General features: G+C 37.7%; 1 long non-coding RNA gene across 1 annotated transcript in view; it reads left to right on the forward strand.

The window, feature by feature from the left end:
* The first annotated feature begins 1,270 nt into the window (after positions 1–1,270).
* Positions 1,271–26,788, forward strand: part of LOC117796960 — a 67,425-nt gene continuing 41,907 nt past the window's right edge. Inside the window, exon 1 of the long non-coding RNA XR_004621753.1 lies at positions 1,271–1,637. This is a non-coding gene — a long non-coding RNA (uncharacterized LOC117796960). The remainder of the gene's footprint in view (positions 1,638–26,788) is intronic.

A 26,788-nucleotide genomic window follows, 5' to 3' on the forward strand; every position in this document is an offset into this window, starting at 1 on the left:
TGGATGTTATACGCAACTAATGAATCATCGAACTTTACATCAAAAACCAGGGATGTACTGTATGGTGACTAACATAATGTAATAAAAGATTTTTTTTTAAAAAGATTCTATCGTTAAATACAAGCTGTCAACTCCTAATCCTGGCTATAATAACCAACCTAATAAAATTTACATTGTGGCTCTTAAAAATAAATAAATAAATAAATCCATTCTCGCATGCTGCCGATGTTTATTCAGGATTCTTGAAGTTTGGCAACAACCCAAATTCATCATTCTGAGACTTCAGACAGGAGGCTTGCATAGACCCTATTTCCTCAGTGTCTTACTGACTCTATTTTAGGTAATTCAGCAATACTTACTCCAGTTTATTTTTATCACTCTTGTTAAACATGAAAATAATGGTAGTGTTGTATAGGAAAATTTACTTATTTTTAAGAGTTATGCCAACTGAAGTATTTAGGAGTGAAACCATATATAAGTAATTTTACAAATTCTCGGCCAAACAAGCACATAAAAGAGAACAAAATTTTAAAATTTTGTAAAATGAGGCAATAAATATCGGTGCTTATTTCACTATGTCCTAATTGTCTGTTTGAAAATTTTTGTAGCACAAAATTGTCTTTGAAATAAAACTTCAAAAATATGGATTTTGCTCTGCTAGTGTGCCTTTTAAAATCCAAACCGTCAGAAGAAGTCAAGGTACACATTTCTTGGGAATACAGCTATGAAATGTAAATAAAAGGGAAGAACATGGAGCACAGCATTATGATAACGTAATAGCATCTGTGACCAACATCATTACCTCAGAAAAGAAAAAAAAAAAGCAAGATCTTTCCGGAAATACAGAAATAATACGCAAAAATACACATAATGAAAAAAAGAAAATGGTTATCATACAATCATGCATCTTCCAGAGATGGGCATATTAGAGAAAATCTTTTTACTAATTACATATATTGAGCATGTTTTTGCTCAGTATTGTTTTTCATTAATCATTTCTTCTATGACGATGACAGATTTTTAAAAAATGTATCTTATTCGAACTGGAGGAAGAAATTAGTAGCCATGAAGAAGTTAGTGCAATCTTTGTGAACACAAATGTAAAGCTTTAATACTAAGCAGCTTTTCTAGAAAACATTCGTCCCCGCTGCACTTGGGACCCCGTCAAAGCCTCGCTCAGCACAAAGGAGTCTGGCCAGAGCAGGGCACGGTCAGCCTCCTCCGCCTCCCTCACAGTCAGGAGCAAGGGACGAGGGCGGCGGGGGCGGGAAGGGCGCGCGGCCCGCGGAAGGGTCGGGGAAGTGGAGCGGCAGTCTCCGCAGCTCCCGGGCACGCGCCGCTGCCTCGCTCTGCTGGGGTTGGGCGAGTCCTCCAGCTGCGCTCTAGGCTCTCAAGCAGGCCTGGGTGCAGGGGTGCCGCCGCTCCTGCTCCCGGGCCACCGTGCACGGTTCTCCGTCTACCGTCTATCCGGGTCGGGAACCGAGTCCTCTGTGTTAGCCGATTCCCCAGGGTGGTAGATTTGTTCTGTTGATCAGACTGAAGTTTCCGTCTTTTGCAAAAATGGACCTTACGTGGTATCCTGTGGCTTCCTTTGGGAAAGGCAGAAAACGCGAAAACATGAACCTTTAATGCAAAAGGTAAGTACCATAGCAGTGACAGGTTAATTAAGTGTGGGCCCACTAGCATTTATTCATTTTATGCAAATGGATTGTTCTTCGTTTTTATGCAGTCTTAGAAAATGAAGAATAAGTTTTGTGGGGGAGGGGTACACTCCTCCCCTTCTTGAGTTCTTTTGTCTGGTCTAATAATGAAATGGACAAAAGATAGATTAGCAGGAGGAAAAAAAATTCATATATAAAGGTCTCACAAATATGGAACCTAAGAAGTGATCGAGATAGGCAGCTTTTATACTTTTTAAAAAAAGAAACAATAATTTGTGAGGAATGGGCAAAACAAAAAAACTTGGGTTTGGTATTAATTAGTAAGGAATCTAAGCAGAATTTGTTTACACTGACTTCCTGGTTCTGAATTCCCTATCTCTGGTTGATAAGGATGTCTCTCTACCTCTTGTGACAGGGAGATTTATTTCCTGCTTTCTGTAGACAAAGCAGGGTCAGAGTGTTCTTGTGACATCATCTTCGGGTGGCTTGACCTGAGCACCAACACTTTGCAACTTGGTTTTTTTCACCCTCCTACGCTTAACAAGTCTGTTAACTAAGCCTGTTATTCCTTAAACACTTCATAGAGTTTTTCCTGTTTTAGTTTAAATATTTATTTTAAAGTTATAGGTATACGCTCAGTTGATCGAAATTCAATGCACAATGGTATATTGGAAGTTTCTTTTCACTCTCTACTCCACTTTCCAAACACAACCCATGGTAACCGAACTTTATGCAGTGCAGCAAAAATAAATACATTTTTCAAAAAAATTCGATGTCCACTTATTCACTTGCTTTTATATTTAACATTGTTTTGTGGTCCAGTTGTCTGATCATGCTTTGTGGAACTATCTCATTCTTTTTCCTAGCTGCATATTATTCTATGTAGGAGGCGTATCATATTTATTTAAGTAATGCCTTTAAAATTTTTATTTAAATTCAATTTAATTAGCATATACTGTATTATTAATTTCAGAGGTAGAATTTAGTGATTCTTCAGTTGTAATTAATGCCTTTTTGATGATTATTTAATTCCTTTGCAATTATTATTATCGGAGATAATGTACAGTGAATATCTTTGTCCATATAGCTTTGCATATTTGTGTGACTTCTGCAGTGCAATTGCCAAGAATATAGAATTTTTCCATTGAAATGTGTACCCATGTAAAAATTTAAAAGATGTTAACAAATAGTCTTCCAAAGTGTGTTTCTCCCATACATTTTCCAACGCTGGATATTATTAGAGAGACTAAAAGAATTTGCTACTCATGTTGTATATTCATATTTTTATTGGGTTTGTATAATTTTTCTCTGATGAGTAAAACACTTTATAAATGAACTCTTCCTCATATGTGTGCCTATTTTTCTGCAGTCTATCTTTGGCATTATCTTTGGGTGTTACTTATACCTTCTTATTGTGAGTGTTGTTGGTCAGTAAGAGTGTTAAGTTTTTACATGGTCAGTCTTTCCTTTTTCACTATTATCATGCCATCCAAATTCAAGATATATAAATATTCACCCATTATCTCTCCTAATACTATATGTGCTTTCTTTAAATCTTTGGGTGCATTTAATTTATTTTGGAATTGAGTTGAAAGAGTGATGCAGATTCTTTCTTCCTAAATTAATGTTGATAGAGTGCACCATAATTGATTTAATAATCTATTATTAATTTTGTATTAATTTGAAACTTGCTTTTCTTACATATTAAAATCCATGTGGACTTAGGTCCATTTGTGGACTTTGTATTCTGTTCCTTGATTTGTCTGTTTATCATTGCACCATTTCTTTATTTTCAAAAATTTTCCTGGTTGTTCTCTCATACTATCTATCAAGATAAAGTTTAGAATAAGTTTTTAAGGTCCGACCTATACAATAATTGTGTTGAGATTTGGGTTATCACTTTATTAAATTAATATGAATTAATTGGTGAGAAATGACATTTTTACAAAAGTGATGCTATCTTCCTGAGAACAACATGGTATTTCCACTTATGCAAATCTTCTTTAAATCCCTTCATACAGGCTAATCGTGTTGAACATACACACATCCACACAGATTTATTATATTCAATTTGATTCTTTCATTGTCATCAATAAAAGTATATTTTTGAACAAGTTCTTTTTACTCTGTTGATGGTGTCTTTTGATGCATAAAAGTTTTTAATTTTGATGAAGTCCCAGTTACCTAATTTGCTCTTTTGGTGCTCAGGTTTTTGGTATCATATTTAAGAATCCATTGCCAAATCCAAGATCAGAATGATTTACCTTACGTTTCCTTTAAAATTTTTATGATGGACGCCTGGGTGGCTCAGTCAGTTAAGTGGCTGCCTTTGGCTCAGGTGATGATCCCAGGGTCCTGGGATTGAGTCCCACATCAGGCTCCTTGCCCAGCGGGGAGCCTGCTTCTCCCTCTGCCTGCTCTGCCTGCTGCTCCCCCTGCTTGTGCTCTCTCTGACAAATAATAAATAAAATCTTTTTTAAAAAATAAAAGTTTTATGATTTTTATCTATTATATTAAATCATTGACCCCATTTTGTGTTAATTTTTGCCTATGGTGTGAGGTAAGGATCCAACTTCATTCTTTTCCTTGGGGCTATGTAGTTTTCCTGGTACCATTTATTTTATTAAAAACTTTTTAAAAAATTAGTTAATTTATTCGTCAGAGAGAGAGCAATCTTTTGTTCCATAAATGAGTGAAACCATTTATCACTATTACTAGTGATTGTCTTTCTCTGCTTGACTTATTTCACTTAGCATAATCTCCTCCAGTCCTGTCCATGTTGTAGCAAATGTTGAGAAATCGTTCTTTCTGATGGCTGAGTAATATTCCACTGTATATATGGACCACATCTTCTTAATCCATNTATTTCCTGCTTTCTGTAGACAAAGCAGGGTCAGAGTGTTCTTGTGACATCATCTTCGGGTGGCTTGACCTGAGCACCAACACTTTGCAACTTGGTTTTTTTCACCCTCCTACGCTTAACAAGTCTGTTAACTAAGCCTGTTATTCCTTAAACACTTCATAGAGTTTTTCCTGTTTTAGTTTAAATATTTATTTTAAAGTTATAGGTATACGCTCAGTTGATCGAAATTCAATGCACAATGGTATATTGGAAGTTTCTTTTCACTCTCTACTCCACTTTCCAAACACAACCCATGGTAACCGAACTTTATGCAGTGCAGCAAAAATAAATACATTTTTCAAAAAAATTCGATGTCCACTTATTCACTTGCTTTTATATTTAACATTGTTTTGTGGTCCAGTTGTCTGATCATGCTTTGTGGAACTATCTCATTCTTTTTCCTAGCTGCATATTATTCTATGTAGGAAGCGTATCATATTTATTTAAGTAATGCCTTTTAAATTTTTATTTAAATTCAATTTAATTAGCATATACTGTATTATTAATTTCAGAGGTAGAATTTAGTGATTCTTCAGTTGTAATTAATGCCTTTTTGATGATTATTTAATTCCTTCAATTATTATTATCGGAGATAATGTACAGTGAATATCTTTGTCCATATAGCTTTGCATATTTGTGTGACTTCTGCAGTGCAATTGCCAAGAATATAGAATTTTTCCATTGAAATGTGTACCCATGTAAAAATTTAAAAGATGTTAACAAATAGTCTTCCAAAGTGTGTTTCTCCCATACATTTTCCAACGCTGGATATTATTAGAGAGACTAAAAGAATTTGCTACTCATGTTGTATATTCATATTTTTATTGGGTTTGTATAATTTTTCTCTGATGAGTAAAACACTTTATAAATGAACTCTTCCTCATATGTGTGCCTATTTTTCTGCAGTCTATCTTTGGCATTATCTTTGGGTGTTACTTATACCTTCTTATTGTGAGTGTTGTTGGTCAGTAAGAGTGTTAAGTTTTTACATGGTCAGTCTTTCCTTTTTCACTATTATCATGCCATCCAAATTCAAGATATATAAATATTCACCCATTATCTCTCCTAATACTATATGTGCTTTCTTTAAATCTTTGGGTGCATTTAATTTATTTTGGAATTGAGTTGAAAGAGTGATGCAGATTCTTTCTTCCTAAATTAATGTTGATAGAGTGCACCATAATTGATTTAATAATCTATTATTAATTTTGTATTAATTTGAAACTTGCTTTTCTTACATATTAAAATCCATGTGGACTTAGGTCCATTTGTGGACTTTGTATTCTGTTCCTTGATTTGTCTGTTTATCATTGCACCATTTCTTTATTTTCAAAAATTTTCCTGGTTGTTCTCTCATACTATCTATCAAGATAAAGTTTAGAATAAGTTTTTAAGGTCCGACCTATACAATAATTGTGTTGAGATTTGGGTTATCACTTTATTAAATTAATATGAATTAATTGGTGAGAAATGACATTTTTACAAAAGTGATGCTATCTTCCTGAGAACAACATGGTATTTCCACTTATGCAAATCTTCTTTAAATCCCTTCATACAGGCTAATCGTGTTGAACATACACACATCCACACAGATTTATTATATTCAATTTGATTCTTTCATTGTCATCAATAAAAGTATATTTTTGAACAAGTTCTTTTTACTCTGTTGATGGTGTCTTTTGATGCATAAAAGTTTTTAATTTTGATGAAGTCCCAGTTACCTAATTTGCTCTTTTGGTGCTCAGGTTTTTGGTATCATATTTAAGAATCCATTGCCAAATCCAAGATCAGAATGATTTACCTTACGTTTCCTTTAAAATTTTTATGATGGACGCCTGGGTGGCTCAGTCAGTTAAGTGGCTGCCTTTGGCTCAGGTGATGATCCCAGGGTCCTGGGATTGAGTCCCACATCAGGCTCCTTGCCCAGCGGGGAGCCTGCTTCTCCCTCTGCCTGCTCTGCCTGCTGCTCCCCCTGCTTGTGCTCTCTCTGACAAATAATAAATAAAATCTTTTTTAAAAAATAAAAGTTTTATGATTTTTATCTATTATATTAAATCATTGACCCCATTTTGTGTTAATTTTTGCCTATGGTGTGAGGTAAGGATCCAACTTCATTCTTTTCCTTGGGGCTATGTAGTTTTCCTGGTACCATTTATTTTATTAAAAACTTTTTAAAAAATTAGTTAATTTATTTGTCAGAGAGAGAGCAATCTTTTGTTCCATAAATGAGTGAAACCATTTATCACTATTACTAGTGATTGTCTTTCTCTGCTTGACTTATTTCACTTAGCATAATCTCCTCCAGTCCTGTCCATGTTGTAGCAAATGTTGAGAAATCGTTCTTTCTGATGGCTGAGTAATATTCCACTGTATATATGGACCACATCTTCTTAATCCATTCATCTATTGAAGGGCATCTTGGCTCCTTCCACAATTTAGCTATTGTGGACAATGCTGCTATGAACATTGGGGTGCAGAGGGCCCTTCTCTTAACTACGTCTGTGTCTTTGGGGTAAATACCTAGTAGTGCAATTGCTGGATCATAGGGTAGCTCAATTTTTAACTTTTTAAGGGACCGCCACACTGTTTTCCAGAGTGGCTAACCAACTTGCATTCCCACCAACAAAGTAAGAGGGCTCCCCTTTCTCCACATCCTCTCCAACATTTGTTGTTTCTTGCCATGTCAATTTCTGCCATTCTAACTGGCTTAAGGTGATATCTCAATGTGGTTTGATTTGAATTTCCCTGATGACTAATGATTTTGAACATTTTTTTTCATGTGTCTGTTAGCCATTTGTATGTCTTCATTGGAAAAGTGTCTGTTTAAATATTCTGCCCATTTTTTGATTAGATTATTGCTTGCTTGCTTTAGGCTGTAGTGTGTTCAATGATTTTTCTGAACTATGTTGCTGAATTCTGTATTCTTTGTCATATGGGGTTTCTGAAGTCTCTTCTTTTAGATTGTGTTCAGCTAGTGATTGGATACATTTCCTTGAACATCAGGAAAAAGATAGATAGATATAGAGATAGATAAGTAGGTGAGACAAGAGTGGGAGGGAATCATTCCCAGGCTTTGCAGATTAGTTCTATGTTGGAGTTTTCCTACAACACTTAGCTAGGCCATTTGCAACTCTGCCTTATTCTTCACTTCCTGCTTCACTGAGCCTATAGGTCAGGTAGAGGTAAAAACTTAGAGTTTTCTTAGGTCTTTTCTGAGCATGCATCATGTCCCAGGGATGCATAGTAGCTTTGTAAATCCCTGCAGTATACACCGGAACTTTTGAATGTCCTAATTTCCCAAAGAAACTCTCTCCCCAGATTTTCCTCTCTGGCTTTCGGCACTCTTGTTTTGTACTCCCAGTCAGCTGCAGGTTTTTCATTTGCCTTACAACATTCTCAAAGATTGCCCATGATGTTGCCATCCTGAGAGAGTTCTGAGCTAGGAAAAACAAAGACAAGTGCCTTGCATCTGTCCTTCAGGTAACCCCCAAACAGATTAGAATAGACAAACACAATACTCTGAAAATAAAGTCTGCTCTGGTTCCCCCAGAACAAAAGACCAGGGTTTTTCACTAGGATCATGGTCTTTGAAATTACCATTGAGCCAGGGAAGGGGGTGGAGCAAGGGCGGGTAAAAAGGCCAGAAAGCTTTCCTACTGCTTTTAAGTTGCCTCTTTCTTGATTCAGCCTTTTCCCCACTAGGTTGCTTGTAAACCTCTGATTGTTCTGATCAGAGTTCTGATAAAGTTGATTCTGACAGGATTTTTTTGGTTTTTGTTTTGTTTTGTTTTTTGGTATTTCAGTGTTTTCATGGAGGGACAAGCCCATGGAGCTACCTACTCTGCCATTTTCACAAATGACGCTTCAATTCTTTGAGCATATTATAAAAGTTGTTTTGACATCATTGTTTGCTAAATTCAACATCTGAATCTACTCAGTGTCATTTCTATTGATTGCTTTGTCCCCCCTGAGTTTGAGTCATATTTCCTGTTTCTTTTCACGTCTTACAATTTGTTGTTATTGTGGCTGAAAGCTGCACAATTTAGATAACATATCAGAGTACTTCTGTAGTATCATTGTCCCCCGATTGTTGTTCTTTTATCTCTTCAGCTCCCTACCTGGACTCAAACTACAAGATCTATTTCCCTGGCAATATGGGGCTGCTGATGCCTCTACTCTTCTTTTAAATTCTTATTTTTTAAGTGATAGAAGTTTATTAAGAGAAGATACAGAAAAAGCTCTCAAGAATGAGAAGGGTCCCAACAGGGTTGCCCCATCTTTTAAATTCTTATTTTTATTTTTCGGTAAGTCTTACTTGAATTTGCATAGGTAACTGCCTAACTTAGTTGTCAGCCAGTGATTTGGGTAGAGATTGTGGTTTTATACCACAAGCCCATTAGGCTCCCACCCTCTGCTCATGGATCTGGTGTGGTTCAGGGATAATATTCAAAGTTCAGCCAGCTCCCAAGTCTGTCTTAACTTTTACTGTATATTTAGCTCTCTTGGTTCTCCTCCAAGCAAATGTGTTGGCTTACAGGTAGCTTTGGATGTGGCCCTACTATAACTCCCTCATATCCAGAATCTCTCCATGACATTTCTGTTTCACCATTTGCCCCAACAGGGTCTGCAACCTCAGTTTAGTAGAGCTGTGGGTTTTCTTTCTTTGTTTCCTATGAAGTTTTCTACTTTTACTGACAAATCTGTCTGTGTGGGTTTTTGCCCTCAGCACAAAATCATGTCTGCTCCTACCAGCAAGTTTGCTGGGTTTTTTTGTTTGTTTGTTTGTTTGTTTTTCTTATGGTCAGTCCCACTGTGCCCATTATCAATGTATTACCTTTTCACTCCAAATTCATTCTTCACTGTGTGATCTGTAAAAATAATTCTGGTCCTTTAATAGTTTCCCTTTGCCTTTTGGCATGATGTTTATGCTTTGCCAGTAGAGGGAACCAGAGACACATTACAGGTGGAAGGGGTTTTCTTTCCAGTTTCCTCCTGCTTAGTTGGCAGGCTACGCGTGTGCAGCTCCTAAAACACTCCTGGCATCTCCAGAACGCACTCCTGCGATGCATCCATTTTCCACAGGGCCAGACCCCTTCAGTATGCGTGGTTTCTCCAGCACCCAGTATTCAGCTCCTGCAGCATACAGTGGCAACAGTACCTTGCAGCCAGCAACTTCCCCCATCACCTCTTCAGATAAGTCATAGTGGGTATCTCCAGTGGGACTCCTGTCCATGAATTCTTTAGATGGCAAATTTTTTGCAAGTTCCAGAAGGCAGATTTTTTTTTTTTCAGCTCATTCCATGGGCATGACACCACTATGACTTCTCAGCCATTCAGGGAGCCATAGCTGTGCTCTCTCCAACAAAGTCTGGATTTCACCCTGAGGCCTGGGGAAGAGGGGTCTTCACTGGGTGCTCTGTCTCAGGCCCAAAGGTAGTAGTAGCTGCTGCTTGTATTTCTGCTGTTCTGATATTTTTTAGAGTTCTGTTTGTTTTTTATTAAATCAATATATTATTACTCCAATTTTTTTTTTTAAAGATTTTATTTATTTATGTGACAGAGAGACAGCCAGCGAGAGAGGGAACACAGCACGGGGAGTGGGAGAGGAAGAAGCAGGCTCCCAGCAGAGGAGCCTGATGTGGGACTCGATCCCAGAATGCGGGGATCACGCCCTGAGCTGAAGGCAGACGCTTAATGACTACACTACCCAGGCGCCCCTACTCCAATTTTTTTATAGCTAATAGTTCTTTATATTTGTTCTTGTTCAAATTACTGTGTAGTTTCTTTCTTCTGACTAGATCTTGACTTGTGTATCCACCTTGGAAAAACAACAGTTAGTTCTCACTGCACTGGAAGTAGGTAATAGGAGAGGCCCCAAACAACAAAACCTTAGACCCCCACTGAATAGGAGAAAATGTTTGCTAATTCATTTATCTATTAAGGGTTTGATATCCAGAATATATAAAGAACTCTTACAGCTCAACAACTAAAGACAAACAAGCCACTTAAAAATGGACTAAGGGAGTGCCTAGGTGGCTCAGTTGGTTAAGTGTACGACTCTTGACTTTGGCTCAGGTCATGATCTCAGGGTTGTGAGATCAAGTCCAGCATTGGCCTCATGTGTTGGCATGGAGCCTACTTAGGATTCGCTCTCTCCCTCTCCCTCTGCCGCTACCCCCTTTAAAATTTTTTTTAAAAATGGACTAAGAACTTAAATAGGTACTTCTCCAAAGAAGATATACAAATGACCCATAAGCACAAGGAAAGATGTTTAACATAGATTTTCATCAGAGAAGTACAAATCAAAACCACAATGAGATCCCACTTCACACTCACTAGAATGGCACTAATAAAAAAATTGGAAAATAAGCGATGGCAAGGATGTGGAAAAATTGGAAGAAGTCTTGTACATTGTGGGAATGTAAAATGGTGCAGTTGCTGTGGAAAAGAGTTTGGCAGTTGTTCAAAAAGTTAAACATTAAGTTCCCCTCTTAGGTACATACCCAAAAGAATTAAAAGCACATATTCAAACAAATATGTGAATACACATGTTCATAGAAGCATTATTTGCAAGAACCAAAGGTGGAAAAAAACCCCAAATGTCCATCAACTGATTAGTAGATAGGGAAATTGTGGTGTATTGGTATAATGGCATATTATTCAGCCTTAGAAGAGTAGAGTACTGATACATGGTACAATGTGGATAAACTTTGAAAACATTCTGCTAAATAAAATAAGCCAGACAAAAAAGCTCATGTATTTTATAATGTCACTTGATTTAGTCTTAATCAGGCTTTTATAACAAAATACCACAGACTAGGTAGCTAATTAAATAAAAATAACAACAACAAAAAACAAAACAAAATTAATCTCTCACAGCTCTGAAGGCTGGGAAGTCCAAGACTGTGGTACCAGCAGATTCAGCGTGGTGGCTGGTGAAGGCACACTTCCTGATTCATGGATGGTGTCTTCTATGTTCTCACATAGTGGAGGTGGCTAGGAATCTGAAAGGCCCCACCTCCTAATATTTTGGGGGTTGGGACTTCAACATATGAATTTTGAGGGGTCACAAACTTTCGGACCATAGCAAAATCCAGAATAAGTAAATCCATAGAGACAGAAAACAGATTGGTGGTTTCCAGGGACTGGGGGTAGAAGAGAGTGGTTAGCAATGTTTAACTGGTCCTTTTTTAAAACAGTGTTTCCTTGTGTGGTGATGAAAATGCTTGGAATTAGATACAAGTGGTGGTTGCACAACTTTGTGAATATACTAGGTGACACTGAATTGTTCACTTTAAAATGGTTAATTTTATGTTATGCAAAGGTCACTTCGATAAAAAATATTTCAAAAACAATAAAATGAAAGCATGTTTAAAGAATTATAGAAAAATAATATGACAAATTCAACAAACAAGGATTTTCAAGAGAAATAGACATAAAAATACCTAAAGAAAATTTAAGATGAAAAGTACAGGGAGGGGGAAAAGATGGCAGAGGAGTAGGGGACCCCTTTTTCAGCTGATCCCCTGAGTCAAGCTGGATATCTACCAGACCATCTTGAACATCCACGGAATCAGCCTGAGACGCAGGAAGATACATCTGGATCTCTAAAAATGAACATCTCCAGCACTGAGTATTGAGATACGAAGCGGGGAGCCATGAATCCGCGCACAGACATCAGAAAATAAACGGAAGGGGGAGGGAGCTGCTGCACTGGGGCGCTGGGAAGCAGTAGCCACCTGCACGGGGGAGCGGGCTGGAAGCGTGGACCTGCACCCACGAGAGAGCATACTGAGACTGTGAGCCTGGGAATATGTGTGCAACCAGACTGAAATCTGGAGCTCCGGAACAGTCACTCAAACTAGACTGAAACCGAGAGCTTGGGAGTGTGCATGTGACCACACTGAAAACCAGAGCTCCGGAGAGCTCACTGGAACCGGACTGATACCGGGAGCTCAGGAGCACGTGTGGGAACTGGGTGCAGCTGGTAGTGTTAGAAGCACAAAGAACAGAGACATGCCGGCCCTGGAAGTGAGGGCTGGAGAGTGGCTGTGGGTCGCACAACCCGGGCGGCTGCGGGGTTTATAGAAGCACCGACAGAAGCAGAGTTAAACTGGCTAAGAGAGCTCAGTGGAGAATGGACTGCGATCTCTCTGTTCTGAGACAGAGGCTAGGATTCGGCCACTGCTGCTCTGACTTTCAGAAGAGTCACAGAAAACTGCCAGGGAAAGCCACGAGAGAACAAAAGCCCAGAAATACCAGCTCACATTGTGCCCATCCCCATCCCCCTCACAGGGGACAGGGTGACTCTACCCAAACAGGGTTGCATGCCCCTCCCCCAGAAGGCAGGCTGAAAAATCAAGAAGCCCACATCCCTAAGGTCCCTATAAAACAAGTGCACACTGCCTGGGTTCTGGTCAACAATTTGGGCTCTGGGCATCCCCGCAAACTCTCTTCATCAGAGTGACGAGGAGGAGAAACACTCAGCAAAGAAAGGAGACAGAGACTGTAGCCTCTGCCACAGAACAGATGGATATGGATATAACCAAATTGTCATAAACGGAGTTCAGAGTAACAATGGTCAAGATTATGTGTAGACTTGAAGGAAATGTTAACGAAAATATTAACAAGAATATAGAATCTCTAAGGACAGAAATGAGAGCAAATCTGGGAAAAATTAAAAATGCTATGAATCAAAAGCACTCAAAAAATGCTACACACTCTGAAGGCCAGGGTAAATGAGGCAGAAGAACGAATCAGTGCATTGGAGGATGGGATGGTAGAAGAGAAAGTTAAAACAGAAACTTGGCTCAAAATATCCAATCGAAAAATATCAGAATAACATCAGAGCTGTCTACAGAGACCTGGCAGGCTAGGAAGTGTTGGCAGGGTATTTTCAAAGCTCTATCTGAGAAGAACATACAGCCCATACACAAGCCAACTCTTAACCAGAATAAAGAGACATGCAGATAAAAATGTGTTAATAGTAGAGGACCTCAACACTTCACTCTCAGCAATAGAGCACCTAAGCAGAAAATCAACAAAGAAACAAGAGCTTTGAATGACATACTGGACCAGATGGACCTCATAGATATATACAGAACACTGCACCCCAGAACAACAGAATACTCATTCTTTTCAAATGCACATGGAACTTTCTCCAGAATAGACCATATACTGGGTCACAAAACAGGTCTCAACTGATACCAAAAGACTGAAATTATTCCCTGCATATCTCAGACCACAATGCTTTGAAATTGGAACTCAATCACAAGGAAATTTTAGAAGAAACTCAAACACTTGGAAACTAAAAACCATCTTGCTCAAGAATGATTGGGTAAACCAGCAAATTAAAAATCAGTTTAAACAATTTTTGGAGACCAACGAAAATGAAAACACATCGGCCCAAAACCTATGGGACACTGCAAAGGCGGTCCTAAGGGGAAAATACATAGCCATCCAAGCCTCACTCAGAAGAATAGAAAAATCTAAAATGCAGTTTTTATATTCTCACCTCAAGAAGCTGGACCTGGAACAGAAGAAAAGGCTTAACCCAGGCATGAGAAAGCACTTGATCAAGATTAGAGCAGAGGAGCGCAGAAGAGCAGATCAACAGAGCTAGAAGCTGGTTCTTTGAAAGAATAAGTAAGATCGATAAGCCACTGGCAAGACTTATTCAAAAGAATAGAGAAAGGACCGAAATTAATAAAATTATGAATGAAAGGGGAGAGGTCACGACCAACACCAATGAAATAGGAAGGATCGTTAACAACTTTTATCAACAACTTTATGCGAATAAATTAAACAACATGGAAGAAATGGATGCCTTCCTGGAAACCTATAAACTACCAAGACTGAAACAGGAAGAAATTGATGATTTAAACAGACCGATTAATTATGAAGAGATTGAAACAGTGATCAAAAACCTCCCCAAAAACGAGAGTCCAGGGCCTGACGGAATCCCCGGGGAATTCTACCAATCATTTAAAGAAAAAATAATACCTATTCTCCTGAAGCTGTTTCAAAAAATAGAAACAGAAGGAAAGCTATCAAGCTCATTTGATGAGGCCAGTATTACCTTGATCCCCAAACCAGGCAAAGACCCCATCCAAAAGGAGAATTACAGACTGATATCCCTGATGAATTTGGATGCCAAAATTCTCAACAAGATCCTAGCTAATAGGATCCAACAGTACCTTAAAAGGATTATCCATCATGACCAAGTGGGATTCATCCCTGGTATGCAAGGGTGGTTCAACAGTTGCAAATTGATCAGCATGATAGATCATATCAACAAGAAAAGAGTGAAGAATGATATGATCCTCTCAATTGATGCAGAAAAAGCATTTGACAAAATACAGCATCCTTTCCTGGTTAAAACACTTCAGAGTGTAGGGATAGAGGGTACATTCCTCAATTTCATATAGCCATCTCTGAAAAGCTTACAGCGAATATCATTCTCAATGGGAAAAAGATGAAAGCCTTTCCCTTAAGATCAGGAACACGACAAGGATGCCCACTCTCGCCATTATTATTCAACATAATACTAGACATCCTTGCAACAGCAATCAGACTACAAAAAAGGGATAAAAGGTATCCAAATCAGCAAAGAAGAAGTTAAACTGTCTCTCTTTTCAGATGACATGATACTCTATATGGAAAACACAAAAGACTCCACCCCCAAACTACTACAACTTATAGAGCAATTCACTAATGTGGTGGGATACAGAATCAGTGCTCAGAAATCAGTTGCATTTCTATACACGAACAATGAGACTGAAGAAAGAGAAATTAGGGAATCCATTCCATTTACAATAGCACCAAAAATCATATGTTATCTCGGAATTAACTTAACCAGGGACGTAAAGGATCTATATTCTAGAAACTACAAATCACTCTTGAGAGACGTTGAAGAAGACACAAAAAGATGGAAAATATTCCATGCTCATGGATCGGAAGAATTAACATAGTTAAAATGTCCATGCTACCCAGAACAATCTACACTTTCAATGCCAACCTGATCAAAATACCAACGACATTTTTCAAAGAACTGGAACAAACAGCCCTTAAATTTGTGTGGAACCAGAAAAGGCCTAGAATCGCCAAGGATTTGTTGAAAAGGAAAACAGAGCTGAGGGCATCACGTTTCTGGATTTCAATCTATACTACAAAGCTGTGATCACAAAAACCGCATGGTACTGGCACAAAAACAGACACATAGACCAATGGAACAGAATAGAGAACCCAGGAATGGACCCTCGGCTCTTTGGGCAACTAATCTTTGATAAAGCAGGAAAAAAAATCCTGTGGAAAGAAGACAGTCTCTTCAATAAATGGTGCTGGGAAAATTGGACAGCTACGTGCAGAAGAATGAAACTTGACCACTCTCTCACACCATACACAAAGATAAACTCCAAATGGATGAAAGACCTTGATGTGAGACAGGAATCCATCAAAATTCTAGAGGAGATCATAGGCAGCAACCTCTTTGACAAAGTTCCTGTCTCACAGCAACTTTTTTCATGACACATCTCCAAAGACAAGAGAAACAAAAGGTAAAATGAACTTGTGGGACTTCATCAAGAAAAAAACCTTCTGCACAGGCAAAGAAACAGTAAAAAAAACTAAGAGGTAGCCCACGGAATGGGAGAAGATATTTGCAAATGACACTACAGATAAAAGACTAGTATCCAAGTTTTACAAAGAACTTCTCAAACTCAATACACAGGAAACAATCAAATCAAAAAATGGGCAGAAGATATGAGTAGACACTTTTGAAATGAAGACATACAAATGGCTAATAGACACATGAAAAAATGTTCAAGATCATTAGCCATCAGGGAAATTCAAATCAAAACTACATTGAGATACCACCTTACGCCAGTTAGAATGGCAGAAATTGACATGGCAAGAAACAACAAATGTTGAAGAGGATGTGGAGAAAGGGGATCCCTCATACACTGTTGGTGGGAATGCAAGTTGGTACAGCCACTCTGGAAAACAGTGTGGAGGTCCCTTAAAAAGTTAAAAATAGAGCTACCCTATGATCTAGCAATTGCACACCTGGGTGTTTACCCCAAAGATACAGACGTAGTGAAGAAAAGGGCCATATGCACCCCACTGTTCATAGCAGCATTGTTCACAATAGCTAAATTGTGGAAGGATCTGAGATGCCCTTCAACAGATGATGGGATTAAGAAGCTGTGGTCCATATATACAATGGAATATTACTCAGCCATCAGAAAGAACGATTAACCAACATTTGCAGCAACATGGACGGGACTGGAGGAAATTATGCTAAGGGAAATAAGTCAAGCAGAGAAAGACAATTATCATATGGTTTCACTCATTTATGGAACATAACAAATAGGAAGTTCAGTAAGAGAAGGAAGGGAAGAATGAAGGGGGCTAAACAGAAGGTAGAATGAACCATGAGAGACTGTGGACTCTGGGAAACAAACTGAGGGCTTCAGAGGGGAGGTGGGTGGGGGATTGGGATAGGCTGGTGATGAGTCTTAAGGAGGGCACGTATTGCATGGTGCACTGGGTGTTATACGCAAATAATGAACCATGGAACATTACATTAGAAACTAAGGATATACTGTATGGTGACTAGCATAACATAATAAGAAAGTATTATAAACAAACAAACAAAAAAGAAAAGTACCATATGCAAAATGAAGAATTTAGCAAATGGGTTCAACAACAGATTTATGATGGTAAAACAAGTGATTTAGTATACTTGAAATAGTTAATTGAGGTTATCTTGACTTTAAAATCATCAGTAAATTATGTAAGTTGTACATCATAAATGTAAATAAATCCCTCATCCCCTCCACCTCCACATCTCAGGTGTATCATCTTCCACCTGACCCATTGAGCCAACTTTATTACAACTCTCATGTCTTCAGTTTGGATGTTCTAATCTCGACATTTTACACTGGGTGTCTTATGTTAACTGGGAACCCACTAAGGCTGTGTGTTTGAGAGATATTGTTCATGGTAAAGCTCTTGTGTTTCTGTCGTACAAACCAAACAAAAGTTTATTTTAAAGGCACTTTATGCTAAAATTAAGAACAAAAGAAAATAATATATAATGATATGAAATGTCATACTGCATGGTGGGTATGGTCTTGGTGTACCTTTGGCCCCCCAATTTTTTAATATAATAAGATATACATAACATAAATTTGCCACCTTAGCAAGTTTTAAGCATAAAGCTAAGTGGTGTTAAGTATATTCATATTGTTATATTACCATCATCACCATCCATCTCCAGAACTCTTTTCATCTTGAAATACTAAAACTGCCATTGAAAAAAAAAATCCCCATTATCCTTCTTCCCCAACCCCCAGTAATCACCATTCTAGTTTCTCTATCTATGAATATGACTACTTCAGGTAACTCATATAAGTGGAATCATTTTGTTGTTGTTGTTTTTGTTTTTATGTGTGACTGGCTTATTTCACTTATTTCACTCAGCCTAATGTCCTCAAGTTTCATCCATGTTGTAGCATGTTTCAGAAATACCTTCCTTTATTTTTTTAAAATTGTGGTAAAAAATTATAACACAAAATTTACCATTTTAACCATTTGAAGTGTACATTTTGGTAACATTAATTTATTCACATTGTTGTGCAACAGATCTCCAGAACTTTTTCATTCTGTAAAACTGACACTCTATAACCACTGAAAAACAACACCCGATTTCTCCCTCCCCCAGTCTTTAGCCACCAACATTCTACTTTTTGTTTCTATGAGTTTAACTGCTCTACATACGTCATATAAGTGGAATCATACAGTATTTGTCTTTTTGTGACTGGCTTATTTCACTTAACATAATATCCTCAAAGTTAATCCATGTTGTAGCATGTAACAGAATTTCCTTCTTTTTTAAGGCTAAATAATTTTCCATTGTATGTATATACAACATTTTGTTTATTTATTTCAATGACCATTTTAGTTGCTTTCTCCTCTTGGCTATTGTGAATAATGCTACAATGAACGTGGGTGTGTAAATATCTCTTTGAGATTTTGCTTTCAATTATTTTGGATATATGCCCATAAGTGGGATTGCTGGATCGTATGGTATTTCCATTTTTTAATTTTTGGGGAATTGCCATACTGTTTTTCATAATAGCTGCACCCTTTACATTCTCACCAATAGTGCACAAGTCTTCCAATTTCTCCATTTTTTTCTGGTTTTTGATAGTAGCCATCACAGTGGGTATGAGGTGGTATTTCAGTGTGGTTTTCATTTGCATTTCCCTAGTGATTAGTGAAGTTGATCATCTTCTCATTTAGAAAGCCTAAAATGTAAAAACAGACAAATCTGAAGCCCAGCCTTGATGCAAAAGTGCATGTATATACATTTACACTTGAATACTCAAAGCAGTGATTCTTGCACGCAAAAATTCACCTGAAAGTACTCAGAACGTTAGGTCATGAGAGAAAATACCTGGTTGTGGTTGCGTCAAGTATGTTTCATTAACAGTATACCAAACTTGGAAAAGAAATTTCCATATTAAGATATATTTTATATCTAGTATTTTCCTATAATAAACAAGTAGGGGTTGGCTAAAAGCACACATGTATCTAATGATGTAAAAGCTGTGGTGTAGCTGGAGCTCTGGCCTCTAGCTTGCTCTGGCCCCTGACACTGTGTTGTGTGACTTTGGGTCAGTTAAGTTGTTTGGGTTGATTCCTCCCTGAGAAAGTCCCACTTAGGTGATTTCTAAAATTCTGGATTATCTGTGCATTTCATTCCTTTTTGTCAATATGATGCTATGCTGCCGAGTCACCCACAAACTTGTCTCTCAGACATGTTTGTTATTGCTCCTTCCTCTGCCTTAGGAATGTGCATTTAGGACGACAACCAAAGGATAGGAAGTAAAATGTTTGACCTGCACCTGGTGTAGGCTGTTTGATCAGAACAAGACTCTACTTGCATGACTGACAGGGCATGATATGCAGGGATAATTTTCTGGGCTTATGATACAATTTCTACTGTCTAGAAGAGCTGAGGGAATGGGGGCTGTTAGAGGAAGAACAGAAACAAGAAAAATAATAAAAATGCCTGTTGGGTCACACTGGGAAGCTCACCAGGCAGCCCTGGGTCTCACCTAGATTTTGGCATCTTTCATGCATGTAAATGACAACCGCTCCTACCTTGTTCAACTGCTGGGCTGTTGTATTCAGAATGGACTCTTCCCTTGCAGTGAGTGTGGGTGTCTGCTTCCCTGTGCCTGTTTTTCAAAGTTGAAAAAGAAGGTTTGACTTCCTCTCCTATCTTTCCTTAAACACACTCTGGGGGCAGAGCCAGGCTTAAAAAGAGCTCTTGGAAGTAACTGCCGCCCTTGAATATTTCCCCTGAAATTCTTCACTTTATCATTGTATCTCAACTTCTGATTAGGGATTTATTTGTTTAACCAGGCCAATTAATCTAAAGCCAGCAGCCACACCCACTTTGTTCAGCAGCTTTCCTCTGAACACCTCACCAAAGCTAGGGTTGACCTGTGGGCATGTAAGGGGACAAATGTGTGTGGGATCAGGGGTGGAGGAGGGCAGGGTTTGCTGCATGGAAGGGTCAGGGGATGGGGTTTCAGTGTGTGAAGACAAAGAAGCAAATAAAGGAGATTGGAAATCAAAATGACAAGAAATAACAAATGTTGGCAAAGATGGAGAGAAAAAGGAACCCTCATGCAGTGTTGGGAATGTAAATTGGTTATGGAGTGCTTAACTCACAGGAATAAAAGCTGCAGCATAAGAAATACAATAAATGATATTGTAATAGCAATATGACAGAACAGATGGTAGCTACACTTATGGTGAAGAAAGCATAATGTATAAACTTATCAAATCACTAAATTGTATGCCTGAAACAAATGTAACATCATGTGTCAACTAACTCAAACAAAAACATTTTTTTTGTAAAAATTTATTTATTTTAGAGAGAGAGAGAGCACGTGAGTAACAGCACAAATGGGAGGGGCAGAAGAAGAGGGAGAGAGAATCTCAAAGCTGAGTGTGGAGCCCAACATGGAGCTTAATCTCTCAATCCTGATCAGGACCTGAACCAAACCCAAGAGTCAGTGGCTTAACTGACTGCACCACCCAGGAACTATTCAAATAAAAATATAAATAAATAAAAAAATAAATAAATAAATAAATAATTTTAAAAAAATCTTTAAATAGGAGGTATAAGATTCTGACAAAGATAAACTTGATTTATTTGGATATTTGACCTGCAAAGTTTGTAGCACTAGAAAAATATCCAGCAATCATGAAAGGATCTGAAATGCACAAAGAAACAGATGAAGGTATTTAAGACCAGTCAATTCTAGAGTAGATTCTGATGAGAAATACTATTTCAATTTCTTAACATTCATATCTACTCTTTGCAATTTAGCCACTAGATGACAGCCCAGCACTCCATTCTTACGTGCTATCTGAACCCATCAAGCTCTGCAGTCTATTGGCAGACTGTGAGGATACATTATCTTTATTAAATAAGTGTTTCATAATTTTTTTTCTTCTCATGACATGTTATCCCACATACAGTAATCATTTCAATGTGGTTTCTTCCTATGTTTTCTTACTTGCCTTCCTCCATGATTGAGAACATCATATAGAAAATGGTTGGAAGGATTTTTTGATTGTTTCCTTGCCCAGATACACCTGCCTGTTAGTTTAGATCTCAGCCTGAATCATTGTTGGTGTAGATAGATGCCATGACTGTACCTTCAAAGCTTTTCTTTCAGAAAAGAATTTTTTTTTTAAAGATTTTATTTATTTATTTGACAGAGATAGAGACAGCCAGAGAGAGGGAACACAAGCAGGGGGAGTGGGAGAGGAAGAAGCAGGCTCATAGCAGAGGAGCCTGATGTGGGGCTGGATCCCACAATGCCGGGATCACGCCCTGAGCCAAAGGCAGACGCTTAACCACTGTGCCACCCAGGCGCCCCCAGAAAAGAATTTTTTTAAACAAAACCATTTTCCAAAAATTTTAAGGAATCTAAAAATACATACTTAAAAGGGAAAACTTTCTCAATAGCCTAAGTATAAAACAGATGAGGAAGAAAATAAATATTTAATTGTCACTGTATTTAATTTACTTGGCCTATAAAATATTTATTCACTCAATAAATATAGATCAGGGGTCTACTTTGAACAACTAAGATTACTAGAAATCACATAGACCTAGCATCAGAGCTAATAATATACTATTTTGCCCAATTATCTTTTTGTTAAAACCACTTTACTGTGGTACTTTACATATCATAAAATTTACCCATTTGAAGTATATAACTAAATTATCACTATGGTAGTTTTAAAATGTTTTCATCACCCTCAAAAGATCCCTTGTGCTCATTTGCACACAACTACTTTTTAAATTCAATTGTTACAGGAAGACACACTTGCATAAAATTATTTAATAGTTAATGTGTTTAAAAGGAAGAAAATGTTTATTTTCCCTTTGGGAATATGTCCTCAAATCACCCACTCAAATTTTGTTCATAGCCCTTCATCACAAACTATCTTTTCTAACCAAAACATTTTTTTCATTCTCACAGTATCATTGGTTAATTCGCCCCTCTGGGCCTTTGCTTTTACAAGTCCCCTTGCCTAGAGTCCTCTTTGGTCTTGTTCACTTACACAAATTTTTCCATCCATTAGACTGGACCTCACACTGCACCATTTCCCTGATGCCTCCCTGGCTGTGCCAACACCCACCCCTCTCCACCTTATCACTTCTGGTTTGTTGAATATGCTTTGTAGAATCTGAAGATATTTCATTTCTCTGCAATTTAGCTTTGAATGCTTTCAGGCTGAGCTGATCAGATAAACTTTCTCCAATATCCCTGACCTCTGATACTCAACTCAACAAACCTGAGTTGATCGCAGAGCAGTGGAGGGAAATGATAACAAGAGGGGCCATGGTTCACACTGCTGAATTGCAGTCAAATAAGTTCAAAATTAGAGGGACAAATCAATCTGTGCACCTGGTGACCTTTTAAAGTAGAAAGGAGAGAGAAAGGAAATGAAATGTATTGAGGGACTATTTGCCAAATTATTTTTTCATAAAGTATTTTGCATAATTCTAACAAATTTGCAGGTGAGATAATGGGGCTCAGAAAAGCTAAGAAACATGACCAAGACCACACAGTTTTAAATGAAATTAGAATGCAAACCCAAGAAGAGAGAAGCTACTTATCAACTCCTCATAACTAGAGTTCACCTAGGAAATCATCCCAGAGAACCTGGGTTTTGGGCCCCATAAAGTCATCTTATACCCTGCCACAGTGGAAAGACACCAGGAATGAAAGTAATCAATAGCTATTCTACAAAAGAAAGTGAGGTCATTACCATGAATGACATGCAAATGCCAATAGGATTCAAAGGAGGAAGAGTTATTTCCTGTTAAGAGAAAAAGAAAAGCTTACTGGAAAAATGTGGTGTTTGAGATAAATCTTGAAGATTGGAAAGATACTTCAAGCTGTGGAAACAGTATGTACAAAAGGTGACTGTGCAGAATGAATGAAGTAGTGTTGAGATTGCTCTTCTTAAGAAGCCTGGCTTACAAGCCTAGTGCCTGGCTGGTGTCTGGGAAATTAACCGGTAAACAGTTCTCTGCATTAATATGAAACTTGCCCCAAATGATAGGAATGGCTGGCTCATCATGCCTAGGCTGTGCAAACAATATGGTTTATGCTGAATACCTGCTTTCTTTCTGGGAATCTGGAATTTTGGTATGCGTTAGGCATAAGGTACCTATATAGCTAGCTCCCAATACAAATCTTGGACACTGAGTCTCTTATTAGCTTTCTTGGTAAATAATATTTCATACATCCCTCGTTGTAAGAATTAGTGGATCCTGTGTGCTACACTGGGAGAGGACTCTTAGAAGCTTTTGCCTAGTTTCTTCAAACTTTGCCCTATGAACTTTTCCCTTTCTTGGTTTTGTTTTGTATTCTTTCACTATAATAAATAAAGGATGTTTATATGTTGAGTCCTGTGTATTTAACAAATCATTGAACCTGACAGTGGTCTTGTGGACCACCGACACAGTGACTGAATTGGAAATATATTATGTGTTTAAAAATTGGCAAGGTCTGACTGGAGTGTAAGGTATTTGTAGGCAGAAAAAGTAGACTGAGGTCATTTTATGAACAGTATTACCTGCCAACACTCTGTCTTTGATTTCAAACTTAATTCCATTTTGGTTAGAGAACACACTTTGTATGATTCTATGACTTTTAAATATGTTGAATTTCTTCCCTTGATATGACCATATCCAAGTCTCTCTTACTGAGTGTACCACATTCACTTGAAAAGAATGTGTATTCTTTCCTTGTTGGGTGGAATGTTTTATAAATGTCAGTTCGATCTGATTGGATGATGGTTTTATTCAGTTCTTTTATACTTTTGCTGATTTTCTATCAACTTGATCTGTCAATTTTGAGAAAGGTTTTGAAATCTTTAACCTTAATTTATCCATTTTACTTTCAATAGTATATATATTAAATTTAATATATATATTAATATATATTAAATTTAATATATATATTTAAAATATATATATATTTTTTATTCATGAGAGACAGAGAGAGAGATAGGCAGAGGCAGAGGGAGAAGCAGGCTCCCCTCAGAGCAGGGAGCCCAATGCGGGGCTCGATCCCAGGACCTTGGGATCATGACCTGAGCTGAAGGCAGCTGCTTAATTGACTGAGCCACCCAGGAGCCCCTAGACACATGTTATAATGAGTATGGACTATTATATCTTCTTGGTGAATGACCTATCTTACCATTATGTAATTAATGTCCCTCCTTATCTCTTGAAATTTTCTTCACTAGGAAACATAATATTTTTGATACAAGTATAACAATTCTAGCTTTCATTTGATTGACTTTTGCATAGCACACGTTTTCCATCCTTTTACTTTCAAACTACTGACATTTATATATGTACGTATATATGTATGTATGTATTTATATTTATTTATTATTTTTTGAAGTTTTTATTTAAATTCCAGTTAGATAACATATAGTGTTAACTATTAGTTTCAGGTGTAGAATTTAGTGATTTGTCTCTTACATATAATACCCAGGGCTCATCATAAGTGCCCTCCTTAATACCCATCACCCATTTAACCCATTCCCACCACCCACCTGCCCTCCATCAACCTTTACTTTGTTCTAATAAGATTCTGTTTCCTGGTTTCCTTCTCTCCCTCTGCCCATCATGTTTATCTGTTTTGTTTTTTACATTCCACATACGAGTGAAATCACATGCCATTTGTCCTTCTCTGACTGACATATTTCACTTAGCATAATTCTAGTTCTATCCACATCACTGCAAATGGCAAGATTTCAATCTTTCTTTTTTTTGAAATATGGATTTATTTAATTAATTAATATTAATTTTTATTCTATTATGTTAGTCACCATATAGTACATCCCTAGTTTTTGATGTAAAGTTCCATGATTCATTATTTGCGTATAACACCCAGTACACAACACAATACGTGCTCTCCTTAAGACCCATCACCAGCCTATCCCATTCCCCCACCGCCCTCCCCTCTGAAGCCCTCAGTTTGTTTCTCAGAGTCCATAGTCTCTCATGCTTCATTCCCCCTTCTGTTTACCACCCTTTCTTCTTCCCTTTCTTAGCCTACCGATCTTCCTATTTCTTATGTTCCATAAATGAGTGAAACCATATGATAATTGTCTTTCTCTGCTTGACTTATTTCGCTTAGCATTATCTCCTCCAGTCCCATCCATGTTCAAGCAAATGTTGAGAAATCATTCTTTCTTATGGCTGAGTAATATTCCATTGTATATATGGACCACATCTTCTTAATCCAGTCATCTGTGAAGGGCATCTTGGCTCCTTCCACGATTTAGCTATTCTGGACAATGCTGCTATGAATATTAGGATGCGTATGGCCATTCTCTTCAGTACATCTGTATCATTGGGGTAAATACCCAGTAGTGCAATTGCTGGATCATAGGGCAGCTCAATTTTTAACTTCTTAAGGGACCTCCACACTGTTTTCCAGAGTGGCTGTACCAACTTGCATTCCCACCAACAATGTAGGAGGGATCCCATTTCTCCACATCCTCTCCAACATTTGTTGTTTCCTGCCTTGTCAATTTTTGCCATTCTAACTAGCGTAAGGTGGTGTCTCAAGGTGGTTTTGATTTGAATTTCCCTGATGGCTAATGATTTTGAACATTTTTTCATGTGTCTGTTAGTCATTTGTAAGTTTTCATTGGAAAAGTGTCTACTCATAACTTCTCCCCATTTTTTGATTTGATTGTTTGTTTCCTGTGTATTGAGTTTGAGAAGTTCTTTGAAGATTTTGGATAATAGTCTTTTATCTGTAGTGTCATTTGCAAATATCTTCTCCCATTCCATGGGGTGCCTCTTAGTTTTTTGACTGTTTCTTTGCCTGTGCAGAAGCTTTTTATCTTGATGAAGTCCCACAAGTTAATTATTTCCTTTGTTTCTCTTGTCTTTGGAGATGTGTCATGAAAAAAGTTGCTGTGAGACAGGAACTTTGTCAAAGAGGTTGCTGCCTATGATTTCCTCTATGATTTTGATGGATTCCTGTCTCACATCGAGGTCTTTCATCCATTTGGAATTTATCTTTGTGTATGGTGTGAAAGAGTGATCAAATTTCATTCTTTTGTATGTAGCTGTCCAATTTTCCCAGCACCATTTATTGAAGAGACTGTCTTCTTTCCACGGGATTTTTTTTCCTGCATTGTCAAATATTAGTTGCCCAAAGAGCCGAGGGTCTATTTCTGGGTTCTCTATTCTGTTCCATTGGTCTATGTGTCTGTTTTTGTGCCAGTTCCATGCTGTCTTTATGATCACAGCTTTTTAGTACAGCTCGAAATCCAGCATTGTGATGCCCCCAGCTTTGTTTTTCCTTTTCAACAGTTCCTTGGAGATTCGGGGCCTTTTCTGGTTCCATACAAATTTAAGGACTATTTGTTCCAGTTCTTTGAAAAATGTCCTCGGTATTTTGATCGGGATAGCATTGAAAGTGTAGATTGCTCTGGGTAGTATGGACATTTTAACTATGTTAATTCTTCCAATCCATGAGCATGGAATATTTTTCCATCTTTTTATGTCTTCCTCAATATCTTTCAAAAGTGATCTATAGTTTCTAGCATATAGGTCCTTTACGTCTCTGGTTAAGTTAATTCCAAGGTAACG

This window comes from Ailuropoda melanoleuca, chromosome 17 (genome assembly GCF_002007445.2).
Source record: "Ailuropoda melanoleuca isolate Jingjing chromosome 17, ASM200744v2, whole genome shotgun sequence".
Taxonomy (NCBI): Eukaryota; Metazoa; Chordata; class Mammalia; order Carnivora; family Ursidae; genus Ailuropoda; species Ailuropoda melanoleuca.